This window comes from Drosophila biarmipes, unplaced genomic scaffold, assembly GCF_025231255.1.
Source record: "Drosophila biarmipes strain raj3 unplaced genomic scaffold, RU_DBia_V1.1 ptg000030l, whole genome shotgun sequence".
Classification (NCBI taxonomy): domain Eukaryota; kingdom Metazoa; phylum Arthropoda; class Insecta; order Diptera; family Drosophilidae; genus Drosophila; species Drosophila biarmipes.
Genome location: NW_026114545.1, coordinates 1,189 through 28,245, shown reverse-complemented (window position 1 = coordinate 28,245; position 27,057 = coordinate 1,189). Strand labels below are relative to the sequence as shown.

At 37.4% G+C, this 27,057-nt stretch overlaps 4 non-coding genes and 1 pseudogene across 4 annotated transcripts; all 5 read right to left on the bottom strand.

The window, feature by feature from the left end:
• Positions 1-902: 902 nt before the first annotated feature.
• On the bottom strand, positions 903-4,873 carry LOC127012214 (large subunit ribosomal RNA). Its single transcript, XR_007765731.1, has one exon. It is a non-coding gene; the product is annotated as a large subunit ribosomal RNA (ribosomal RNA).
• Positions 4,874-5,275: 402 nt separating this feature from the next.
• LOC127012217 (5.8S ribosomal RNA) lies at positions 5,276-5,454 on the bottom strand. Its single transcript, XR_007765732.1, has one exon. It is a non-coding gene; the product is annotated as a 5.8S ribosomal RNA (ribosomal RNA).
• A 1,203-nt stretch (positions 5,455-6,657) lies between these two features.
• On the bottom strand, positions 6,658-8,652 carry LOC122817936 (small subunit ribosomal RNA). Its single transcript, XR_006367477.1, has one exon. It is a non-coding gene; the product is annotated as a small subunit ribosomal RNA (ribosomal RNA).
• Positions 8,653-15,230: 6,578 nt separating this feature from the next.
• LOC127012215 (large subunit ribosomal RNA) lies at positions 15,231-24,668 on the bottom strand (annotated as a pseudogene).
• A 403-nt stretch (positions 24,669-25,071) lies between these two features.
• On the bottom strand, positions 25,072-25,250 carry LOC127012209 (5.8S ribosomal RNA). Its single transcript, XR_007765726.1, has one exon. It is a non-coding gene; the product is annotated as a 5.8S ribosomal RNA (ribosomal RNA).
• Between the last annotated feature and the right edge of the window lie 1,807 nt (positions 25,251-27,057).

Here is a 27,057-nt window from a genome sequence, read left to right as displayed (position 1 = left end):
TTATTAGATGGTCGAGTTGTACTTATATTGATATGTTAATCAAATTGGTCTCTTACTTGAAAATCTAGACCTTAGGAATATTTTTATATTATATGTTTGCCAATCTTCGCGTCACTAATAAGATGACGATTCATATTATTATTAGATGGTCGAGTTGTACTTATATTGATATGTTAATCAAATTGGTCTCTTACTTGAAAATCTAGACCTTAGGAATATTTTTATATTATATGTTTGCCAATCTTCGCGTCACTAATAAGATGACGATTCATATTATTATTAGATGGTCGAGTTGTACTTATATTGATATGTTAATCAAATTGGTCTCTTACTTGAAAATCTAGACCTTAGGAATATTTTTATATTATATGTTTGCCAATCTTCGCGTCACTAATAAGATGACGATTCATATTGTTATTATTAGATGGTCGAGTTGTACTTATATTGATATGTTAATCAAATTGGTCTCTTACTTGAAAATCTAGACCTTAGGAATATTTTTATATTATATGTTTGCCAATCTTCGCGTCACTAATAAGATGACGATTCATATTGTTATTATTAGATGGTCGAGTTGTACTTATATTGATATGTTAATCAAATTGGTCTCTTACTTGAAAATCTAGACCTTAGGAATATTTTTATATTATATGTTTGCCAATCTTCGCGTCACTAATAAGATGACGATTCATATTGTTATTATTAGATGGTCGAGTTGTACTTATATTGATATGTTAATCAAATTGGTCTCTTACTTGAAAATCTAGACCTTAGGAATGTAATATATAAAGGATTAAAAATTCGCCACAAAGCCAAGCAAACAATCAATGCATACAAATAGATTGTTGGTTGAACTTTATATAAGAAGTTCAACACAACAAATAAATTATGCAATTTTATTATCGAATCATCAAGCAAAGGATAAGCTTCAGTGGATCGCAGTATGGCAGCTGCTCAACCACTTACAACACCTTGCCTGTTACAAAAGTCGTTTACAATTGATTCTAGGCTTTGTCATTGTATTAAATAATGCTTTTATATGTAACTAGCGCGGCATCAGGTGATCAAAGATCCTCCCAATTTACTATGTTACAAATTACATTGGCATCACATCCATTGTCGTTTAAAAAGTAAATTATAATCTTTAAATGGTTTAGAAGCCATACAATGCAAATTGCCCCTTATTTATCATTGCAGTCCAGCACGGATACGACCTTAGAGGCGTTCAGGCATAATCCAACGGACGTAGCGTCATACCACTGTTCGCTCGAACAAGTATTGTGCCATTGGTCCGTACCTGCGGTTCCTCTCGTACTACGCAGGAATGCTGTCGCAACAACGTTTTGTCATTAGTAGGGTAAAACTAACCTGTCTCACGACGGTCTAAACCCAGCTCACGTTCCCTTGCATGGGTGAACAATCCAACGCTTGGTGAATTTTGCTTCACAATGATAGGAAGAGCCGACATCGAAGGATCAAAAAGCGACGTCGCTATGAACGCTTGGCCGCCACAAGCCAGTTATCCCTATGGTAACTTTTCTGACACCTCTTGTTAAAAACTCTTTAAACCAAAAGGATCGATAGGCCGAGCTTTTGCTGTCCCTGTGTGTACTGAACACCGAGATCAAGTCAGCATTTGCCCTTTTGCTCTATGTGTGGTTTCTGTCCGCACTGAGCTGGCCTTGGGACACCTCCGTTATTATTTGAGAGATGTACCGCCCCAGTCAAACTCCCTACCTGGCAATGTCCTTGAATTGGATCATACCTGAGTAATTGGAGTTATACCAAATTTTCAAATCAAAAATACATAAATGCACCGTTTTATTAAAGAATTTGTTTGCGAATATATAACAAACTCGTGATACTTTGATCAAGAAGCTTGCATCAAAACCCAATACCATAAGATATAATAAATATATCCGTATAATGGCTAGGAAATGATACACGTTCCATTTAATCAAGTAAGTAAGGAAACAATAAGAGTAGTGGTATTTCATTGGCGATACCAAACCGAGGTCTAATATCTCCCACTTATTCTACACCTCTTATGTCTCCTTACACTGCCAGATTAGAGTCAAGCTCAAAAGGGTCTTCTTTCCCCGCTAATTATTCCAAGCCCGTTCCCTTGGCTGTGGTTTCGCTAGATAGTAGATAGGGACAGTAGGAATCTCGTTAATCCATTCATGCGCGTCACTAATTAGATGACGAGGCATTTGGCTACCTTAAGAGAGTCATAGTTACTCCCGCCGTTGACCCGCGCTTACTTGAATTTCTTCACTTTGACATTCAGAGCACTGGGCAGAAATCACATTGTGTCAACACCCGCTAGGGCCATCACAATGCTTTGTTTTAATTAGACAGTCGGATTCCCCAAGTCCGTGCCAGTTCTGAATTGATTGTTAATTGATAATCGTTATAATTAATAAGAACTAATTGGTTTAACCCAATTAGTATTCTTAAAAATTTTAGCAAGAAAGTTCCACAATTGGCTACGTAACTAAACTATCCGGGGAACAAGTAACTAACATAAATGCTAGAAACTCTATTTACCCAGAACGAGCACATAAACCATGTTATTGTTTCCCAATCAAGCCCGACTATCTCAATCTTCAGAGCCAATCCTTATCCCGAAGTTACGGATCTAATTTGCCGACTTCCCTTACCTACATTATTCTATCGACTAGAGACTCTTCACCTTGGAGACCAGCTGCGGATATTGGTACGGCCTGTTGAGAAGTTTGCGTGTCCCCACCATAAATTTTCAAGGTCCGAGGAGAAAATATCGACACAACAGTATATGTCATGCTCTTCTAGCCCATCTACCATATCTCTCTGCGAAAGACTTCCATGGTAGTACGGCTATAAAACAGAAAAGAAAACTCTTCCGATATCTCTCGACGGCTTCTTTATGGTCGTTCCTGTTGCCAGGATGAGCACGAGGCCCATATTTAATAACAAACGGATACTCAACAGGTTACGGAATTGGAACCGTATTCCCTTTCGTTCAAAATTATTCAAGTATATTAATTTAGCTAGATTTTATATAATATATATATTTGTTTGGCATTTGTATTTTACTTGAAAATTTTCGGCTTTCGCCTTGAACTTAGGACCGACTAACTCGTGATCAACCACTGTTCACACGAAACCCTTCTCCACTTCAGTCCTCCAAGGTCTCATTCGATTATTTGCTACTACCACCAAGATCTGTACCAATGGCAGCTCCATGCAGGCTTACGCCAAACACTTCTACGCATACCATTGTACCTTCCTACTCACTAAAGTTTCAAAATTTATATTACAAGTAATATAAATCATCTACTTTAGCGGTAATGTATAGGTATACAACTTAAGCGCCATCCATTTTAAGGGCTAGTTGCTTCGGCAGGTGAGTTGTTACACACTCCTTAGCGGATTTCGACTTCCATGATCACCGTCCTGCTGTTTTAAGCAACCAACGCCTTTCATGGTATCTGCATGAGTTGTTAATTTGGGCACCGTAACATTACGTTTGGTTCATCCCACAGCGCCAGTTCTGCTTACCAAAAGTGGCCCACTGGGCACATTATATCATAACCTTGAACTTCATATCAAGAAAGTTAAGGTTCTTACCCATTTAAAGTTTGAGAATAGGTTAAGATCGTTTCGACCCTAAGGCCTCTAATCATTCGCTTTACCAGATAAGATTATTTTATATAATATTAAAATGCACCAGCTATCCTGAGGGAAACTTCGGAAGGAACCAGCTACTAGATGGTTCGATTGGTCTTTCGCCCCTATACTCAATTCTGACAATCGATTTGCACGTCAGAACTGTTTCGGTCTTCCATCAGGGTTTCCCCTGACTTCAACCTGATCAAGTATAGTTCACCATCTTTCGGGTCACAGCATATATGCTCAAGGTACGTTCCAGTTAGAGGCATAAATAATATAAATATCATTATACATAACTATATAGAACGCCCCGGGATTGTGTTAATTAGCTATAAATAGTTAAAAAACTAATCCCATTATTAGTCAAGTTAATTACGCTATTAGGTTTATATCCCAATAACTTGCACATATGTTAGACTCCTTGGTCCGTGTTTCAAGACGGGTCCCGAAGGTATCCTGAATCTTTCGCATTGTTAATCCTACAAGTGCATATAATAAACACAAAAATCAATGATAATTATGCCATTATATAATTCCGAAAAATTAACGCACTGTATTCATATAAATCTATCAGCACTTTATCAAATTAATAACATTTATTCTGTGTTAAAATGCAAGCAAATTAATTTGAATAAACTATAAGTTATATTTTATGATAAATTTGGTATGCTAATAGATTACAATGTCCTTATATGGAAAAAATGCACACTATTATCATAATATTGTTTAAATATTACAATTCTAATGATGAATTTTCCATAACGGATATTCAGGTTCATCGGGCTTAACCTCTAAGCAGTTTCACGTACTGTTTAACTCTCTATTCAGAGTTCTTTTCAACTTTCCCTCACGGTACTTGTTTACTATCGGTCTCATGGTTATATTTAGTTTTAGATGGAGTTTACCACCCACTTAGTGCTGCACTATCAAGCAACACGACTCTTTGGAAACATCATCTAGTAATCATTAACGTTATACGGGCCTGGCACCCTCTATGGGTAAATGGCCTCATTTAAGAAGGACTTAAATCGTTAATTTCTCATACTAGAATATTGACGCTCCATACACTGCATCTCACATTTGCCATATAGACAAAGTGACTTAGTGCTGAACTGATTTCTTTTCGCTCGCCGCTACTAAGAAAATCCTTGTTAGTTTCTTTTCCTCCCCTAATTAATATGCTTAAATTCAGGGGGTAGTCCCATATGAGTTGAGGTTGTGTATAACTTTTATATGCAATTAATTCTTTATATATAATGATAAAACATTTTATTAAATTCGTTATATTAATAATATCTGTATATAAATGGCATTTGTTTGATTTAACGAATCAACGAAGAACAATAATATTGTCAACGGTTTTCTATTTTCTAATCATTAATAAGAGACAATTCTAGATAAATTTTTATGCTAGACATTTCTCAGTATCATTTGATTGAAAAAGAAAATATTTCTCTTCGTTTTTCACATTCAAATTATTTACTAATGTGAGATAATGTTTTTCATATATTTTTTAATATTATGAATAAAATAATTAAATTATTATTATCCAATAATATACCATATGCTTATAAAATTTCATTATAAAATTTGTATAAGCAACTTAATTAGCATAGTCTTACAACCCTCAACCATATGTAGTCCAAGCAGCACTATAAAATTAATTAAAGTACATAACAGCATGGACTGCGATATGCGTTCAAAATGTCGATGTTCATGTGTCCTGCAGTTCACACGATGACGCACAGTTTGCTGCGTTCTTCATCGACCCATGAGCCGAGTGATCCACCGCTTAGAGTTTTATAAATTGGTTTCTTAATTTTGTCAAATATGTTTTTATTGAAAGAAATTAAAAATACACCATTTTACTGGCATATATCAATTCCTTCAATAAATTTATTTTTATACCTAAAACGAATGCTGCGAAATGTCTTAGTTTTATATAACCAATATATATCAAAGTATTTCTTTTTAAATTGCATTTATTGTAAATAAATATATATATATATATATTAATACTTTTTTAGCGATATAAATTGAAATTTATATAAAACATTAACCTGTATAAAACCAGGTACAACATTGTACATTTTAGGTTGTTGCATTATCCAATGTATGCGCATAACTGAGATGAACAATACATATCGCAACGCGTGTATATTATGGTCCATATACACACAGTATTTTAATTGTGTTTGTATACAATAATAATTTAATATTATTATTTTAATAATTCGATTTGCTTGTTCGAATTTTTATTTGTTTGTTTTGGCTGCTTATTATTTCTCTCATATGTATTAAATACAATATATAATTTTAATATTTGCATTATTTCGATTTGCTTGTTCGAAATTTCATTTGATCTATATTAGATCATATACATTTTGGCAATTCATATTTTATTTGTATTACTATAATGTATTTATTATAATATAAACAAATATTTTATTAACGGTAAGGATATACAATAATAATTTAATATTATTATTTTAATAATTCGATTTGCTTGTTCGAATTTTTATTTGTTTGCTTTGGCTGCTTATTATTTCTCTCATATGTATTAAATACAATATATAATTTTAATATTTGCATTATTTCGATTTGCTTGTTCGAAATTTTATTTGATCTATATTAGATCTCATATACATTTTGGCAATTCATATTTTATTTGTATTATTATAATGTATTTATTATAATATAAACAAATATTTTATTAACGGTAAGGATATACAATAATAATTTAATATTATTATTTTAATAATTCGATTTGCTTGTTCGAATTTTTATTTGTTTGCTTTGGCTGCTTATTAATTTCTCTCATATGTATTAAATACAATATATAATTTTAATATTTGCATTATTTCGATTTGCTTGTTCGAAATTTCATTTGATCTATAATAGATCTCATATACATTTTGGCAATTCATATTTTATTTGTAATACTATAATGTATTTATTATAATATAAACAAATATTTTATTAACGGTAAGGATATTAAAACATTAATGATCCTTCCGCAGGTTCACCTACGGAAACCTTGTTACGACTTTTACTTCCTCTAAATAATCAAGTTCGGTCAACTTTTGCGAAACAACCGTAACACGCAAGGCGTCACAGTGATCACGTCCGGAGACCTCACTAAATAATTCAATCGGTAGTAGCGACGGGCGGTGTGTACAAAGGGCAGGGACGTAATCAATGCGAGTTAATGACTCACACTTACTGGGAATTCCAAGTTCATGTGAACAGTTTCAGTTCACAATCCCAAGCATGAAAGTGGTTCAGCGGTTTACCCGGACCTCTCGGTCTAGGAAATACACGTTGATACTTTCATTGTAGCGCGCGTGCAGCCCAGGACATCTAAGGGCATCACAGACCTGTTATTGCTCAATCTCATTATTGCTAGACGCAATTTGTCCATTTAAGAAGCTAGTGTCCTTATAATGGGACAAACCAACAGGTACGGCTCCACTTATATAAACACATTCAAACACAATAAACATTTTACTGCCACCATGAATGAAGGCTATATAAGCTTCAACACCATAATCCTGAAGATATCTATTTAATATATTTGAGTCTCGTTCGTTATCGGAATTAACCAGACAAATCACTCCACGAACTAAGAACGGCCATGCACCACCACCCATAGATTCGAGAAAGAGCTATCAATCTGTCTTACACACTTATGTTCGGACCTGGTAAGTTTTCCCGTGTTGAGTCAAATTAAGCCGCAGGCTCCACTCCTGGTGGTGCCCTTCCGTCAATTCCTTTAAGTTTCAGCTTTGCAACCATACTTCCCCCGGAGCCCAAAAGCTTTGGTTTCCCGGGAAGCGACTGAGAGAGCCATAAAAGTAGCTACACCCAATTGCTAGCTGGCATCGTTTATGGTTAGAACTAGGGCGGTATCTGATCGCCTTCGAACCTCTAACTTTCGTTCTTGATTAATGAAAACATCTTTGGCAAATGCTTTCGCTTAAGTTAGTCTTACGACGGTCCAAGAATTTCACCTCTCGCGTCGTAATACTAATGCCCCCAAACTGCTTCTATTAATCATTACCTCTTGATCTGAAAACCAATGAAAGCAGAACAGAGGTCTTATTTCATTATCCCATGCACAGAATATTCAGGCATTTGAAGCCTGCTTTAAGCACTCTAATTTGTTCAAAGTAATTGTACCGGCCCACAATAACACTCGTTTAAGAGCACTAATGCAGGTTTTTAAATAGGAGGAACATATGAAAAAATACAAGTATCTAAGCACATGTAAGAACTCCACCGGTAATACGCTTACATACATAAAGGTATAGTACTAACCACAATTGTAAGTTGTACTACCCGTATGAAGCACAAGTTCAACTACGAACGTTTTAACCGCAACAACTTTAATATACGCTATTGGAGCTGGAATTACCGCGGCTGCTGGCACCAGACTTGCCCTCCAATTGGTCCTTGTTAAAGGATTTAAAGTGTACTCATTCCAATTACAGGGCCTCGGATATGAGTCCTGTATTGTTATTTTTCGTCACTACCTCCCCGAGCTGGGAGTGGGTAATTTACGCGCCTGCTGCCTTCCTTAGATGTGGTAGCCGTTTCTCAGGCTCCCTCTCCGGAATCGAACCCTGATTCCCCGTTACCCGTTGCAACCATGGTAGTCCTAGATACTACCATCAAAAGTTGATAGGGCAGACATTTGAAAGATCTGTCGTCGGTACAAGACCATACGATCTGCATGTTATCTAGAGTTCAACCAATATAACGATCTTGCGATCGCTTGGTTTTAGCCTAATAAAAGCACATGTTCCATAAGGTTCATGTTTTAATTGCATGTATTAGCTCTAGAATTACCACAGTTATCCAAGTAACTGTTAACGATCTAAGGAACCATAACTGATATAATGAGCCTTTTGCGGTTTCACTTTTAATTCGTGTGTACTTAGACATGCATGGCTTAATCTTTGAGACAAGCATATAACTACTGGCAGGATCAACCAGAATAATGTTTTTATTCATATTTCATTCATATTTTTTGAATAGAAATTAGCAATATATATGTTGTTATAGATTTTATTTCTATCGAATACGGCCATTTTTATATAGCATTCGTATACGTTTGTTTTCCAATTTATACTTGTTTCGCCACTAATAATAACAAGTTTTTATTGATGTCAAAAAGAATCATATTCTTTATAAACACAATATTTATTTTTCATATATTTTCTTTATATATGCACATTTCATTCTAAAATATCATTTTTGTTCGACATACATAATATATTGTATCCACACATGTACAATTTTTGTTTAACCAATATAAGATATTGAGTTAATCATTTGTATTTTGACGATAAATTTAAAATTTATCTATATATATCCATATAAGTCTCTGGTAATATATAAAATAGAACCGAGTGTATATATATAATTATTACTACTATATTTATTTCTTAAATAATATATACTTATATATTATTTATATATATACTCTTTATTATATATTATATAATTTCTTAAATAACTCTCTTAATAGCTATTTTTTATTATCAACAATATAAGTTGATATTAATATTGAAAATGTATTCATAATTACATTTTTATATTTCTTTGGTAGACTTTTATGTACTATTATTATTTAATAATACACATATAATATAAATCATGTTAGCCTACCTCCTAAAATTAACGATAAAATTCGGAAACAATTTGTTATTCTATGTACAATAGAAACTTGGCCTTTGTTTCAACGTTATTATCTTTGGGCTTAAAATATTAACCGCGGAGCCAAGTCTCGTATTCAAATAAATGAATAAAGAAACAAATTTGACGGATAATATCTTCTCTACTGACATATGTCAATAGCAGACGGCCGGCCCATTGACCATCCTATAGTAGTTTTTGGACACGCTGTCTCCCATTCGGGTATATTCAATTTACTTTGCCACTCACCCATATAGTGTTCTCTTATATAATAAGACAACGCACTTTTATATTCATTATATGGATATATTGCCTTCCTCATATTTGCCACACCACCTATAGTAGTTTTTGGACACGCTGTCTCCCATTCGGGTATATTCAATTTACTTTGCCACTCACCCATATAGTGTTCTCTTATATAATAAGAAAACGCACTTTTATTTTCATTATATGGATATATTGCCTTCCTCATATTTGCCACACCACCTATAGTAGTTTTTGGACACGCTGTCTCCCATTCGGGTATATTCAATTTACTTTGCCACTCACCCATATAGTGTTCTCTTATATAATAAGAAAACGCACTTTTATTTTCATTATATGGATATATTGCCTTCCTCATATTTGCCACACCACCTATAGTAGTTTTTGGACACGCTGTCTCCCATTCGGGTATATTCAATTCTCTTTGCCACTCACCCTTATAGTATTCTCTTATTTAATAAGAATACTAAAATACTTCTCATATTATAGATGTAATCTATTAACTTCTCAATATCCATGCGGTTTATGTATGGTATTGACAAAATCCTATGCATTTGCATAAGATTTATTTTGCCACAATTTATAGTACTAGTGCCGCCCTCACTAGGTATAAATATCTCATTTCGCTAGTAGTGTATGGGCAAATTCTACTAGCTATTCTCATAAATATGTCACTTATATGCCATATCTATACAATTCATGCACTTTTATATGTATATTTGCTATATTATACATTATTATGCCTTATAGGTATTATACCTATAAGCCACATCCATACGATTGCTTAATATAAATATATGTATAATTTTTTATACATATTTTTTTTTTATTTATGTATGGTTTTTTATTCATATCCATATACTGTATTCACTTTTATATGGATATGATTGGCGTTTTATATAGTATTGACAAAATCATAAGTTTGACCAATACGAGGAGAGGTCCGCCAACGACCACCTCCCTATAGGTGTTTTTGGACACGCTGTCTCCCATTCGACTGCTTACTATACTAGGGGCTACCCGCTCCGTATGATATTCTCTCATATAACAAGAGAATGCAAGAAATATTCGTATTTTATGAATATAATCCATTTATTTTTCAATATCCATACGTTTTACTTAGTTTTTTGTACGGTATTGACAAAATCCTATGCATTTGCATAATATTTATTTTGCCACAATTTATAGTACTAGTGCCGCCCTCACTAGGTATAAATATCTCATTTCGCTAGTAGTGTATGGGGAAATTCTACTAGCTATTCTCATAAATATGTCACTTATATGCCATATCTATACAATTCATGCACTTTTATATGTATATTTGCTATATTATACATTATTATGCCTTATAGGTATTATACCTATAAGCCACATCCATACGATTGCTTAATATAAATATATGTATAATTTTTTATACATATTTTTTTTTTATTTTTGTATGGTTTTTTATTCATATCCATATACTGTATTCAATTTTATATGGATATGATTGGCGTTTTATATAGTATTGACAAAATCATAAGTTTGACCAATACGAGGAGAGGTCCGCCAACGACCACCTCCCTATAGGTGTTTTTGGACACGCTGTCTCCCATTCGACTGCTTACTATACTAGGGGCTACCCGCTCCGTATGATATTCTCTCATATAACAAGAGAATGCAAGAAATATTCGTATTTTATGAATATAATCCATTTATTTTTCAATATCCATACGTTTTACTTAGTTTTTTGTACGGTATTGACAAAATCCTATGCATTTGCATAAGATTTATTTTGCCACAATTTATAGTACTAGTGCCGCCCTCACTAGGTATAAATATCTCATTTCGCTAGTAGTGTATGGGCAAATTCTACTAGCTATTCTCATAAATATGTCACTTATATGCCATATCTATACAATTCATGCACTTTTATATGTATATTTGCTATATTATACATTATTATGCCTTATAGGTATTATACCTATAAGCCACATCCATACGATTGCTTAATATAAATATATGTATAATTTTTTATACATATTTTTTTTTATTTATGTATGGTTTTTTATTCATATCCATATACTGTATTCACTTTTATATGGATATGATTGGCGTTTTATATAGTATTGACAAAATCATAAGTTTGACCAATACGAGGAGAGGTCCGCCAACGACCACCTCCCTATAGGTGTTTTTGGACACGCTGTCTCCCATTCGACTGCTTACTATACTAGGGGCTACCCGCTCCGTATGATATTCTCTCATATAACAAGAGAATGCAAGAAATATTCGTATTTTATGAATATAATCCATTTATTTTTCAATATCCATACGTTTTACTTAGTTTTTTGTACGGTATTGACAAAATCCTATGCATTTGCATAAGATTTATTTTGCCACAATTTATAGTACTAGTGCCGCCCTCACTAGGTATAAATATCTCATTTCGCTAGTAGTGTATGGGCAAATTCTACTAGCTATTCTCATAAATATGTCACTTATATGCCATATCTATACAATTCATGCACTTTTATATGTATATTTGCTATATTATACATTATTATGCCTTATAGGTATTATACCTATAAGCCACATCCATACGATTGCTTAATATAAATATATGTATAATTTTTTATACATATTTTTTTTTATTTATGTATGGTTTTTTATTCATATCCATATACTGTATTCACTTTTATATGGATATGATTGGCGTTTTATATAGTATTGACAAAATCATAAGTTTGACCAATACGAGGAGAGGTCCGCCAACGACCACCTCCCTATAGGTGTTTTTGGACACGCTGTCTCCCATTCGACTGCTTACTATACTAGGGGCTGCCCGCTCCGTATGATATTCTCTCGTATAACAAGAGAATGCAAGAAATATTCGTATTTTATGAATATAATCCATTTATTTTTCAATATCCATACGTTTTACTTAGTTTTTTGTACGGTATTGACAAAATCCTATGCATTTGCATAAGATTTATTTTGCCACAATTTATAGTACTAGTGCCGCCCTCACTAGGTATAAATATCTCATTTCGCTAGTAGTGTATGGGCAAATTCTACTAGCTATTCTCATAAATGCCTTCTTTATGCCATATCTATACAATTTATGCACTTTTATATGTATATTTGCTAATATTATACATTATTATGCCTTATAGGTATTATACCTATAAGCCATATACATACGATTTCATTTTTTTATTTATATATGGTTTTGTATTTATAACCATATACCGTATTTACTTTTATAAGGATATGATTGGCGTTTTATATAGTATTGACAAAATTATAAGTTTGACAAACACTTTTTTAAGTCTTTTAGTTAAAATTGTCATTTTTAATTGACTATCTAAACACTAGATATATTTGCACATGGAGCAAAGAGTATAAAAATTGGTCGCGTCACTAATAATATCGCGATACATTTTTACTACCATCAAAATACCACATACGTTTATATGTCCTCTTTATTTAATTTGGTTTCTAAACCTCAGGAATAGTTTTAATTATATGTGCGCTCTAAGTTGAATGAATTTCTTGAATCTCTTTACTTGAATTTCTAAGACTTAAAAATATTTATAAATAGATGTCCTATTGCATAATATTTTTTTATCGCTTCACTTATAAAATAACGATCCTGCCTTTCTACCTTTGAATAAACATTCATATAAACATGGAGAAAAAAACGTTCGCGTCACTAACAGTATGTGACGATAAAATTTTGCTAACATTAAAAGGAACATATTTTTATATGTCAACTCTTAGTTGAATTGGTCTATTGCTTAAGATTCTAGACCTTAGGAATATTTTTATATTATATGTTTGCCAATCTTCGCGTCACTAAAAAGATGACGATTCATATTGTTATTATTAGATGGTCGAGTTGTACTTATATTGATATGTTAATCAAATTGGTCTCTTACTTGAAAATCTAGACCTTAGGAATATTTTTATATTATATGTTTGCCAATCTTCGCGTCACTAATAAGATGACGATTCATATTGTTATTATTAGATGGTCGAGTTGTACTTATATTGATATGTTAATCAAATTGGTCTCTTACTTGAAAATCTAGACCTTAGGAATATTTGTATATTATATGTTTGCCAATCTTCGCGTCAGTAATAAGATGACGATTCATATTGTTATTATTAGATGGTCGAGTTGTACTTATATTGATATGTTAATCAAATTGGTCTCTTACTTGAAAATCTAGACCTTAGGAATATTTTTATATTATATGTTTGCCAATCTTCGCGTCACTAATAAGATGACGATTCATATTGTTATTATTAGATGGTCGAGTTGTACTTATATTGATATGTTAATCAAATTGGTCTCTTACTTGAAAATCTAGACCTTAGGAATATTTTTATATTATATGTTTGCCAATCTTCGCGTCACTAATAAGATGACGATTCATATTGTTATTATTAGATGGTCGAGTTGTACTTATATTGATATGTTAATCAAATTGGTCTCTTACTTGAAAATCTAGACCTTAGGAATATTTTTATATTATATGTTTGCCAATCTTCGCGTCACTAATAAGATGACGATTCATATTGTTATTATTAGATGGTCGAGTTGTACTTATATTGATATGTTAATCAAATTGGTCTCTTACTTGAAAATCTAGACCTTAGGAATATTTTTATATTATATGTTTGCCAATCTTCGCGTCACTAATAAGATGACGATTCATATTGTTATTATTAGATGGTCGAGTTGTACTTATATTGATATGTTAATCAAATTGGTCTCTTACTTGAAAATCTAGACCTTAGGAATATTTTTATATTATATGTTTGCCAATCTTCGCGTCACTAATAAGATGACGATTCATATTATTATTAGATGGTCGAGTTGTACTTATATTGATATGTTAATCAAATTGGTCTCTTACTTGAAAATCTAGACCTTAGGAATATTTTTATATTATATGTTTGCCAATCTTCGCGTCACTAATAAGATGACGATTCATATTGTTATTATTAGATGGTCGAGTTGTACTTATATTGATATGTTAATCAAATTGGTCTCTTACTTGAAAATCTAGACCTTAGGAATATTTTTATATTATATGTTTGCCAATCTTCGCGTCACTAATAAGATGACGATTCATATTGTTATTATTAGATGGTCGAGTTGTACTTATATTGATATGTTAATCAAATTGGTCTCTTACTTGAAAATCTAGACCTTAGGAATATTTTTATATTATATGTTTGCCAATCTTCGCGTCACTAATAAGATGACGATTCATATTGTTATTATTAGATGGTCGAGTTGTACTTATATTGATATGTTAATCAAATTGGTCTCTTACTTGAAAATCTAGACCTTAGGAATATTTTTATATTATATGTTTGCCAATCTTCGCGTCACTAATAAGATGACGATTCATATTGTTATTATTAGATGGTCGAGTTGTACTTATATTGATATGTTAATCAAATTGGTCTCTTACTTGAAAATCTAGACCTTAGGAATGTAATATATAAAGGATTAAAAATTCGCCACAAAGCCAAGCAAACAATCAATGCATACAAATAGATTGTTGGTTGAACTTTATATAAGAAGTTCAACACAACAAATAAATTATGCAATTTTATTATCGAATCATCAAGCAAAGGATAAGCTTCAGTGGATCGCAGTATGGCAGCTGCTCAACCACTTACAACACCTTGCCTGTTACAAAAGTCGTTTACAATTGATTCTAGGCTTTGTCATTGTATTAAATAATGCTTTTATATGTAACTAGCGCGGCATCAGGTGATCAAAGATCCTCCCAATTTACTATGTTACAAATTACATTGGCATCACATCCATTGTCGTTTAAAAAGTAAATTATAAACTTTAAATGGTTTAGAAGCCATACAATGCAAATTGCCCCTTATTTATCATTGCAGTCCAGCACGGATACGACCTTAGAGGCGTTCAGGCATAATCCAACGGACGTAGCGTCATACCACTGTTCGCTCGAACAAGTATTGTGCCATTGGTCCGTACCTGCGGTTCCTCTCGTACTACGCAGGAATGCTGTCGCAACAACGTTTTGTCATTAGTAGGGTAAAACTAACCTGTCTCACGACGGTCTAAACCCAGCTCACGTTCCCTTGCATGGGTGAACAATCCAACGCTTGGTGAATTTTGCTTCACAATGATAGGAAGAGCCGACATCGAAGGATCAAAAAGCGACGTCGCTATGAACGCTTGGCCGCCACAAGCCAGTTATCCCTATGGTAACTTTTCTGACACCTCTTGTTAAAAACTCTTTAAACCAAAAGGATCGATAGGCCGAGCTTTTGCTGTCCCTGTGTGTACTGAACACCGAGATCAAGTCAGCATTTGCCCTTTTGCTCTATGTGTGGTTTCTGTCCGCACTGAGCTGGCCTTGGGACACCTCCGTTATTATTTGAGAGATGTACCGCCCCAGTCAAACTCCCTACCTGGCAATGTCCTTGAATTGGATCATACCTGAGTAATTGGAGTTATACCAAATTTTCAAATCAAAAATACATAAATGCACCGTTTTATTAAAGAATTTGTTTGCGATTATATAACAAACTCGTGATACTTTGATCAAGAAGCTTGCATCAAAACCCAATACCATAAGATATAATAAATATATCCGTATAATGGCTAGGAAATGATACACGTTCCATTTAATCAAGTAAGTAAGGAAACAATAAGAGTAGTGGTATTTCATTGGCGATACCAAACCGAGGTCTAATATCTCCCACTTATTCTACACCTCTTATGTCTCCTTACACTGCCAGATTAGAGTCAAGCTCAAAAGGGTCTTCTTTCCCCGCTAATTATTCCAAGCCCGTTCCCTTGGCTGTGGTTTCGCTAGATAGTAGATAGGGACAGGTGTGTCTCGGATCCCTCCGAACTTATTTAACGTGACGTGTTCCGCACTGAAGGGATTACAGCCACGGCATTCTAATATACCCACAAGGGAGTATATAATGCAAGGGTCTGGGTTAAGCGCCAAACCAACGCCCTGGACTAGAAGCTATAGCTATGTACATAGCAACCACCCCAGTAGCAATTTAAGTACTTGCTTGTCGGGCAAGCACTCCCCCTTGCATAGGGGCGAGATCTATCTAAAATCTCTACTGTTCTTTGGGTCGCAGCACCCGAGTTGTATTAACGCAACATCCACGTCGAGCCCGGGGACTCTACCCGCGATATAGGTGTCAACCACAGCCACCACGAAACTCCCACTAGGGGGCCGACCTCAATGAGTAGCCTTGGAGAACCACTCAACCCGTGGCACCGAAATTTCAGGCTCGGTGGGCCTCACCCCTTCAGCTCCGACAAGCTCGGATGGGGCAACCATGTCATATTAGTCGCCTCCTACGACAAGCAATGACAAGCTGTGGCAGTATTCTTCGCCGTTGCCACACGGCAAGGGGGTTTTGGGACTATTGTCCCGGCGCCTGCGGTTCATCCCTCGTCGCTTCCATCCTACGCCTCGAGAAGGCAGCATCAGCAAAAGCTCCTAGGAGACGCATCCGTTCTGGGGTCTCGACTACTCCTGCGACGTTCCATCGTTCTTGGACTCGAACAATGCCAAGGGCATCCAAGTCACGCAAATCGCTATAGAGGCGGCACTCACATAGTACGTGAAGCCAGTCCTCACTCTCCTCTCCACATGAGCATGCGGTTGTGGTGCTGAGGGTTCTACCATGGAGGAAAGCGTTGAACGACCCGTGTCCTGTCAGCAAGAATCCGGCTCTTAAGGTGAAGACAAAGTCCTTCCTCTTGTAGACGAACGCTGCCTCTGGGAAAAACTGGCGAGTCACAAAACCGTGAGCCGCTTGGTCCCATCTGAGTTGCCACTCATTTAGCAGACATTCGTCTAGCAGAGCCATCTTGGATTTCCAGTCCAACACAGACAAGTCCTGTCCATAGAGCCAGTCGCTCTCGTCCAGGGGAACGTGCTTTCTGAGCTTAAACTTCACTGCCATCCTGTGAGCATCTAAATCCATTGGAGGAGCACCAGCAAGCACCTGCAGTGCCACCGTGGACACTGTGCGGCATACCGGTAGGCATCCTAATAGGATGGTCCTCTGGCACGAGGTGAGGAGTCTTAAGGACTTGCCCTTGCTCGCCGCCTTGTACCAGACCGAGGCACCGAAGAGTGCACAGGGGACCATGAGTCCGCTGTATATCGTCCTCTTAGCACGGGAGCTGAGCCCCCAATCGACTCGGAGCACCCGTGCTAGCCCTCCGGCAACTCCAGCCAGCCGATCTCTGAGAGCAGAGATATGCGGGAGAAAGCTCATCCGCTCGCCGACTAAGATGCCAAGGTACCGGCATTTGGTGACGTATGGCAGGCTTGCTCCAGCAAACCGTACGGTCGGTCTCCTAGTGTCTGAAAGATTCCCTTTCAGCAACATGATTGCCGTCTTGCTGGTTGACACACTCACTCCAACCTCAGCTCCCCAGGCTCCCACGATGTCCATCAACTGCTCGCCCTTTCGCTCCAGATCGGCACGGGAATTCCCATCGACGAAAAGTAGCAAGTCATCTGCAAACGCGCTCAGAGCACAATGTGGCTCCAGGCGCTGAAGCAGCACATCCATCAGTAGGTTCCAAATAAATGGACCACTGACGGACCCTTGCGGGCAGCCCCGTGTAACCGACACTGTGGCCGCTTCGTAACTGCTGATGATACTGGCACTTCGACCGGAGAAATAACTTTTCCACAAGTCTATCTCTCGACAGCCGACGTCGATAAGCCGATCCAGCACCGCGTTCCACTCAACATTGTCGAAGGCACCCTTGAAATCAACAAAGATTCCCAGCACCCTCCTCTCGCGGCTGGTGGAAACGGTGTTTTTAGCGTGCATCCACGCATCCTCAACGCAGCGTCCAGGCCGAAATCCAAATTGCCATCTGCAGCCATCCGGTAGCACATCCTTTAGTCGATTCACCATGATCCCTTCCAGCACCTTTCCGAACACTGGCAAAAGGCATATGCCACGATAAGAGGCAGGATCGCTCCTGTCCTTATCTGGCCCCTTTACCAGCGGTATCACTCTCGGGTGTTTCCACTCGGCAGGAAAATATCCTTCCGAGAGGCATCGAGAGTACAACTTCGTCAGGTGCTGAGGGATAGCACGCCATACCTCCTTGACGATCCCACCCGTGATGCCGTCCATTCCCGGCGATCGCCGGCTTCTCAGCTTCGCGACGCTGGTTGCCACCTCGAAGGCTTCGAGGGTCGGTGGAGCAGCAGGAGTTATACCCTCACGCACTGTGGATTCCGCAACAGGGAAGAAGTTGCGGAGGAGTATATCTGCGCAGTCGTGCCATGTCGTAAGTAGCGCGCCGTTCGACCTAAGACATCCAAGATCGGTTGTCTTTTTCCGGCCTCGGCATATTCGGTAGGCGTGCCCCCATGGATCATCCTTGTGCCGTCCCACGAAGTCCCGCCAGTTTTGTTCCTTTGTCATCAGGATAAGCTTCTTATACTGGCCTGAGGCAAGCCTTAATCCAGCGGCAAGTCGCTCAACATCGCCGGTGCCACTCCGACGAGCTGCCTGCAGCCTGCGCCTCAGTCTCCTGACCTCTTGGCGCTTGGTACTCAGTTCAGGATTCCACCATATTACGTTTCCCCTTGCTGCAGGTATCCTGCGCCCTATTACCCTGTCGCACACTTCGTGTACGATGGAGCGAAGGGCTGACACATGATCATCCAACGGCGATTCCTCCAGTTCCTCGAGACATTCAGCTACATCCCTTAGTTCTACTCTGAATCTTCGCCAACTTGCATTGGAGAGCCTCCATTGCGGTACCGGAGCTAGGCTCTCAACGGTACTGCTTGGATCTGGAGTAACCTCAACAGTGATGATGTTGTGGTCACTCAGCTCCCAGAAGTCAACTCTCCATTCGTATGTTGCCCACACACGCGCTGCTTCGTTGGTGAAGGTCACGTCGATATCACTTCTGGAGCGGTGATTATCGAACGTGAACACCTGGCTGGCCGTATTAAGCACACAGACACCGCTTGCGATGATCCACTCGTCCATGTGCTGTCCCCGTTCGCGATTCAGACGGTCTCCAGAGTTAGCTGGAGTTTTGCTGAACCACATCGGGGAAACCGCATTCGCATCAAGTCCGAGGATTGTCGGTGTCCTGCTGGCTAGCAGCAGAACCGTATCCAGGTAGTCAGTGTAGGGCTGCAGGGCAGCTGAGTACTGGCAGTATACGGAGGACAGAAAAATGGTGCCGTATTTTCCTGTGACACTCACGCACACTCCATAATCCGTCGTCAATGTCTCGATGGGCATGCAGATGGCAGACGGGTCGTCCACGATGATGGCAGCTTTCTTCCTTTTGTCAGCGAAGATTCTCATGCCTCCAGGGAGTCCAGTGAGACGCTTGCCTGCGTCCACATAGGGCTCCTGAATGAGTGCGAACAGGTGGCCAGCATCTCTCATCCGCTTTGCAAGCTCGATGACAGCGCAACGGCCTCGACCACAATTCGCTTGGATGAAGCTGAACATGTTAATGTCTAGCTTGCACCCTGGCTAGCACAGCGCTATATATCGGGCATCCACCCGAGAGCATATAGTGCCCCGAGGGTAGCCCTTTATGGCGGCAGTTACGGCAGTCCACCGCATTTTTGCACTTCGCCGCGACGTGGTCGTTCTGTCCGCACTGGCGGCAGACCTGGTTTTCTCTAGCGTACCGACACTCGCTGACTTTGTGGTCAAAACCAAGGCATCGGTGGCACGCATAGGTGCGCACTTGAGAGCGGCAGCGGTAAGAGAACCACTTGATATACACCCTCCCGCTTTCGAGAACGGCCAACGCCTGATCATCTACTTCCAGCGTCACGTTTATAGTGGCGCTGTTAGCTGCTGACCAGGGCTTGGTCGCCAGGACTACCGCCTTCTGGAACTCCTTCAGCGACATCTCCTCGAAGTTTTTCTCTTTTAACTCCATCATGAACTCATCCGGCGTCACAGTGGTGTCCACATCCTGTACCGTCACCCTGGGTTTTGCGGCAGTGTTTTTGGACACCTTAAGGCCCACCTCAGCGAATTTTGCGGAGGCAACGATTTTCGACATCTCCGCCTGCGATGGCGTGCGAATAATCGCGCCGCCCCGCTTCAACTCTCGCACCTCATGCACTCTGACGCCCAAAGCAGGCGCTACCTCTTTGCGGACCTTGTCCGCAATTTGCCTCCCTGATAAGGCCGGATCATCACATGCAACGACTGCCGACCAGGTCTCCCGGATTTTCCGCGGTGCGGCTACAGGGGCATAGGGGGCGACAGGGGCAGCAGGTGAGGCGATAAGGTGCGCGCCTCTAGCAGCGGCGGCTGCGTATGAGACGGCCGAGGCAACCGGTGTCTGCTTCTTAAGGCGGTCCTCAAGCACTCCAATCCGTATAAGGAGGGCTGCAACAACCTCCTCGTAGCGGTTGGCTACGGACTGTACCTTCACATTTGTGGCCGGGTTGGCATAGGAGACCATGAACATCCTACCGATCTCCGATCGGATGTCCCCCATCTCGGCAGCGACGGCACCATTACCTCTCCACTCCCTATCCGAGAAGGATTTTAGAGGACTGGCTGGTGCAACGAAGGTCTTCTCGTGTTCAGCAGAGGATGCAGCAGCGGCGGGGGCTGCGGGAGCGGCAGGGGCTGCGGCAAGGGCAGCGACAGGCGCAGCGGCAGCGGCAGCAGCAGGGGCAGCGGCAGCGGCAGCGGCAGGGGCTGTCGCAGTGTCAGCGGCAGTTGCATCCAGTGCCATCAACTTGCACCTAGAGGCGTCCCTCAGCGGCGCTTTATTGCGCTTACCTCTGGGTCGTCCTCTGCCCCCACTGCTTCCCCTACTACTAGCACTCTCACTGCCAGAATCTCCAACATCCATTTTGGGTGGCGCCATCCGCCGGTTATCGGCAGTTCCAACCCAAAAGCTTTTCCACCAAGGACTTACCCCTTTATTATCAGCTGGTCGGAAAGCTCTATCAGCTGATCAGCTGATAAAAGTTTAGCGATGACACAAACCGCACAGCTGTTTTAGGCAAAATGTGCCTAAATAAGCCTAACTCCTCTCTCAAGAGAGCGCCTCTCTCGTGACACACGTGGCGCAATGGAAAATTTCCAATGGGAAAAACCCAATTTCACCCGGTTTCACCACTTTTACACAGGGAAAACACGCGCACTGGGTTCGCAGGCACAAAACACGAATTTTCGTGCTGTTTCTAGCTTCGTATCTGGTCTCTATCAGTCAATATTGGCTACACTCGCGGAGCGTACGGAAAACACGTCTGTTCGCACGAGCAATCTAACACCGACTGTGTAGATAGGGACAGTAGGAATCTCGTTAATCCATTCATGCGCGTCACTAATTAGATGACGAGGCATTTGGCTACCTTAAGAGAGTCATAGTTACTCCCGCCGTTGACCCGCGCTTACTTGAATTTCTTCACTTTGACATTCAGAGCACTGGGCAGAAATCACATTGTGTCAACACCCGCTAGGGCCATCACAATGCTTTGTTTTAATTAGACAGTCGGATTCCCCAAGTCCGTGCCAGTTCTGAATTGATTGTTAATTGATAATCGTTATAATTAATAAGAACTAATTGGTTTAACCCAATTAGTATTCTTAAAAATTTTAGCAAGAAAGTTCCACAATTGGCTACGTAACTAAACTATCCGGGGAACAAGTAACTAACATAAATGCTAGAAACTCTATTTACCCAGAACGAGCACATAAACCATGTTATTGTTTCCCAATCAAGCCCGACTATCTCAATCTTCAGAGCCAATCCTTATCCCGAAGTTACGGATCTAATTTGCCGACTTCCCTTACCTACATTATTCTATCGACTAGAGACTCTTCACCTTGGAGACCAGCTGCGGATATTGGTACGGCCTGTTGAGAAGTTTGCGTGTCCCCACCATAAATTTTCAAGGTCCGAGGAGAAAATATCGACACAACAGTATATGTCATGCTCTTCTAGCCCATCTACCATATCTCTCTGCGAAAGACTTCCATGGTAGTACGGCTATAAAACAGAAAAGAAAACTCTTCCGATATCTCTCGACGGCTTCTTTATGGTCGTTCCTGTTGCCAGGATGAGCACGAGGCCCATATTTAATAACAAACGGATACTCAACAGGTTACGGAATTGGAACCGTATTCCCTTTCGTTCAAAATTATTCAAGTATATTAATTTAGCTAGATTTTATATAATATATATATTTGTTTGGCATTTGTATTTTACTTGAAAATTTTCGGCTTTCGCCTTGAACTTAGGACCGACTAACTCGTGATCAACCACTGTTCACACGAAACCCTTCTCCACTTCAGTCCTCCAAGGTCTCATTCGATTATTTGCTACTACCACCAAGATCTGTACCAATGGCAGCTCCATGCAGGCTTACGCCAAACACTTCTACGCATACCATTGTACCTTCCTACTCACTAAAGTTTCAAAATTTATATTACAAGTAATATAAATCATCTACTTTAGCGGTAATGTATAGGTATACAACTTAAGCGCCATCCATTTTAAGGGCTAGTTGCTTCGGCAGGTGAGTTGTTACACACTCCTTAGCGGATTTCGACTTCCATGATCACCGTCCTGCTGTTTTAAGCAACCAACGCCTTTCATGGTATCTGCATGAGTTGTTAATTTGGGCACCGTAACATTACGTTTGGTTCATCCCACAGCGCCAGTTCTGCTTACCAAAAGTGGCCCACTGGGCACATTATATCATAACCTTGAACTTCATATCAAGAAAGTTAAGGTTCTTACCCATTTAAAGTTTGAGAATAGGTTAAGATCGTTTCGACCCTAAGGCCTCTAATCATTCGCTTTACCAGATAAGATTATTTTATATAATATTAAAATGCACCAGCTATCCTGAGGGAAACTTCGGAAGGAACCAGCTACTAGATGGTTCGATTGGTCTTTCGCCCCTATACTCAATTCTGACAATCGATTTGCACGTCAGAACTGTTTCGGTCTTCCATCAGGGTTTCCCCTGACTTCAACCTGATCAAGTATAGTTCACCATCTTTCGGGTCACAGCATATATGCTCAAGGTACGTTCCAGTTAGAGGCATAAATAATATAAATATCATTATACATAACTATATAGAACGCCCCGGGATTGTGTTAATTAGCTATAAATAGTTAAAAAACTAATCCCATTATTAGTCAAGTTAATTACGCTATTAGGTTTATATCCCAATAACTTGCACATATGTTAGACTCCTTGGTCCGTGTTTCAAGACGGGTCCCGAAGGTATCCTGAATCTTTCGCATTGTTAATCCTACAAGTGCATATAATAAACACAAAAATCAATGATAATTATGCCATTATATAATTCCGAAAAATTAACGCACTGTATTCATATAAATCTATCAGCACTTTATCAAATTAATAACATTTATTCTGTGTTAAAATGCAAGCAAATTAATTTGAATAAACTATAAGTTATATTTTATGATAAATTTGGTATGCTAATAGATTACAATGTCCTTATATGGAAAAAATGCACACTATTATCATAATATTGTTTAAATATTACAATTCTAATGATGAATTTTCCATAACGGATATTCAGGTTCATCGGGCTTAACCTCTAAGCAGTTTCACGTACTGTTTAACTCTCTATTCAGAGTTCTTTTCAACTTTCCCTCACGGTACTTGTTTACTATCGGTCTCATGGTTATATTTAGTTTTAGATGGAGTTTACCACCCACTTAGTGCTGCACTATCAAGCAACACGACTCTTTGGAAACATCATCTAGTAATCATTAACGTTATACGGGCCTGGCACCCTCTATGGGTAAATGGCCTCATTTAAGAAGGACTTAAATCGTTAATTTCTCATACTAGAATATTGACGCTCCATACACTGCATCTCACATTTGCCATATAGACAAAGTGACTTAGTGCTGAACTGATTTCTTTTCGCTCGCCGCTACTAAGAAAATCCTTGTTAGTTTCTTTTCCTCCCCTAATTAATATGCTTAAATTCAGGGGGTAGTCCCATATGAGTTGAGGTTGTGTATAACTTTTATATGCAATTAATTCTTTATATATAATGATAAAACATTTTATTAAATTCGTTATATTAATAATATCTGTATATAAAATGGCATTTGTTTGATTTAACGAATCAACGAAGAACAATAATATTGTCAACGGTTTTCTATTTTCTAATCATTAATAAGAGACAATTCTAGATAAATTTTTATGCTAGACATTTCTCAGTATCATTTGATTGAAAAAGAAAATATTTCTCTTCGTTTTTCACATTCAAATTATTTACTAATGTGAGATAATGTTTTTCATATATTTTTTAATATTATGAATAAAATAATTAAATTATTATTATCCAATAATATACCATATGCTTATAAAATTTCATTATAAAATTTGTATAAGCAACTTAATTAGCATAGTCTTACAACCCTCAACCATATGTAGTCCAAGCAGCACTATAAAATTAATTAAAGTACATAACAGCATGGACTGCGATATGCGTTCAAAATGTCGATGTTCATGTGTCCTGCAGTTCACACGATGACGCACAGTTTGCTGCGTTCTTCATCGACCCATGAGCCGAGTGATCCACCGCTTAGAGTTTTATAAATTGGTTTCTTAATTTTGTCAAATATGTTTTTATTGAAAGAAATTAAAAATACACCATTTTACTGGCATATATCAATTCCTTCAATAAATTTATTTTTATACCTAAAACGAATGCTGCGAAATGTCTTAGTTTTATATAACCAATATATATCAAAGTATTTCTTTTTAAATTGCATTTATTGTAAATAAATATATATATATATATATATTAATACTTTTTTAGCGATATAAATTGAAATTTATATAAAACATTAACCTGTATAAAACCAGGTACAACATTGTACATTTTAGGTTGTTGCATTATCCAATGTATGCGCATAACTGAGATGAACAATACATATCGCAACGCGTGTATATTATGGTCCATATACACACAGTATTTTAATTGTGTTTATATACAATAATAATTTAATATTATTATTTTAATAATTCGATTTGCTTGTTCGAATTTTTATTTGTTTGTTTTGGGCTGCTTATTATTTCTCTCATATGTATTAAATACAATATATAATTTTAATATTTGCATTATTTCGATTTGCTTGTTCGAAATTTCATTTGATCTATATTAGATCATATACATTTTGGCAATTCATATTTTTATTTGTATTACTATAATGTATTTATTATAATATAAACAAATATTTTATTAACGGTAAGGATATACAATAATAATTTAATATTATTATTTTAATAATTCGATTTGCTTGTTCGAATTTTTATTTGTTTGCTTTGGCTGCTTATTATTTCTCTCATATGTATTAAATACAATATATAATTTTAATATTTGCATTATTTCGATTTGCTTGTTCGAAATTTTATTTGATCTATATTAGATCTCATATACATTTTGGCAATTCATATTTTATTTGTATTATTATAATGTATTTATTATAATATAAACAAATATTTTATTAACGGTAAGGATATACAATAATAATTTAATATTATTATTTTAATAATTCGATTTGCTTGTTCGAATTTTTATTTGTTTGCTTTGGCTGCTTATTATTTCTCTCATATGTATTAAATACAATATATAATTTTAATATTTGCATTATTTCGATTTGCTTGTTCGAAATTTTATTTGATCTATATTAGATCTCATATACATTTTGGCGATTCATATTTTATTTGTATTATTATAATGTATTTATTATAATATAAACAAATATTTTATTAACGGTAAGGATATACAATAATAATTTAATATTATTATTTTAATAATTCGATTTGCTTGTTCGAATTTTTATTTGTTTGCTTTGGCTGCTTATTAATTTCTCTCATATGTATTAAATACAATATATAATTTTAATATTTGCATTATTTCGATTTGCTTGTTCGAAATTTCATTTGATCTATAATAGATCTCATATACATTTTGGCAATTCATATTTTATTTGTAATACTATAATGTATTTATTATAATATAAACAAATATTTTATTAACGGTAAGGATATTAAAACATTAATGATCCTTCCGCAGGTTCACCTACGGAAACCTTGGTTACGACTTTTACTTCCTCTAAATAATCAAGTTCGGTCAACTTTTGCGAAACAACCGTAACACGCAAGGCGTCACAGTGATCACGTCCGGAGACCTCACTAAATAATTCAATCGGTAGTAGCGACGGGCGGTGTGTACAAAGGGCAGGGACGTAATCAATGCGAGTTAATGACTCACACTTACTGGGAATTCCAAGTTCATGTGAACAGTTTCAGTTCACAATCCCAAGCATGAAAGTGGTTCAGCGGTTTACCCGGACCTCTCGTCTAGGAAATACACGTTTGATACTTTCATTGT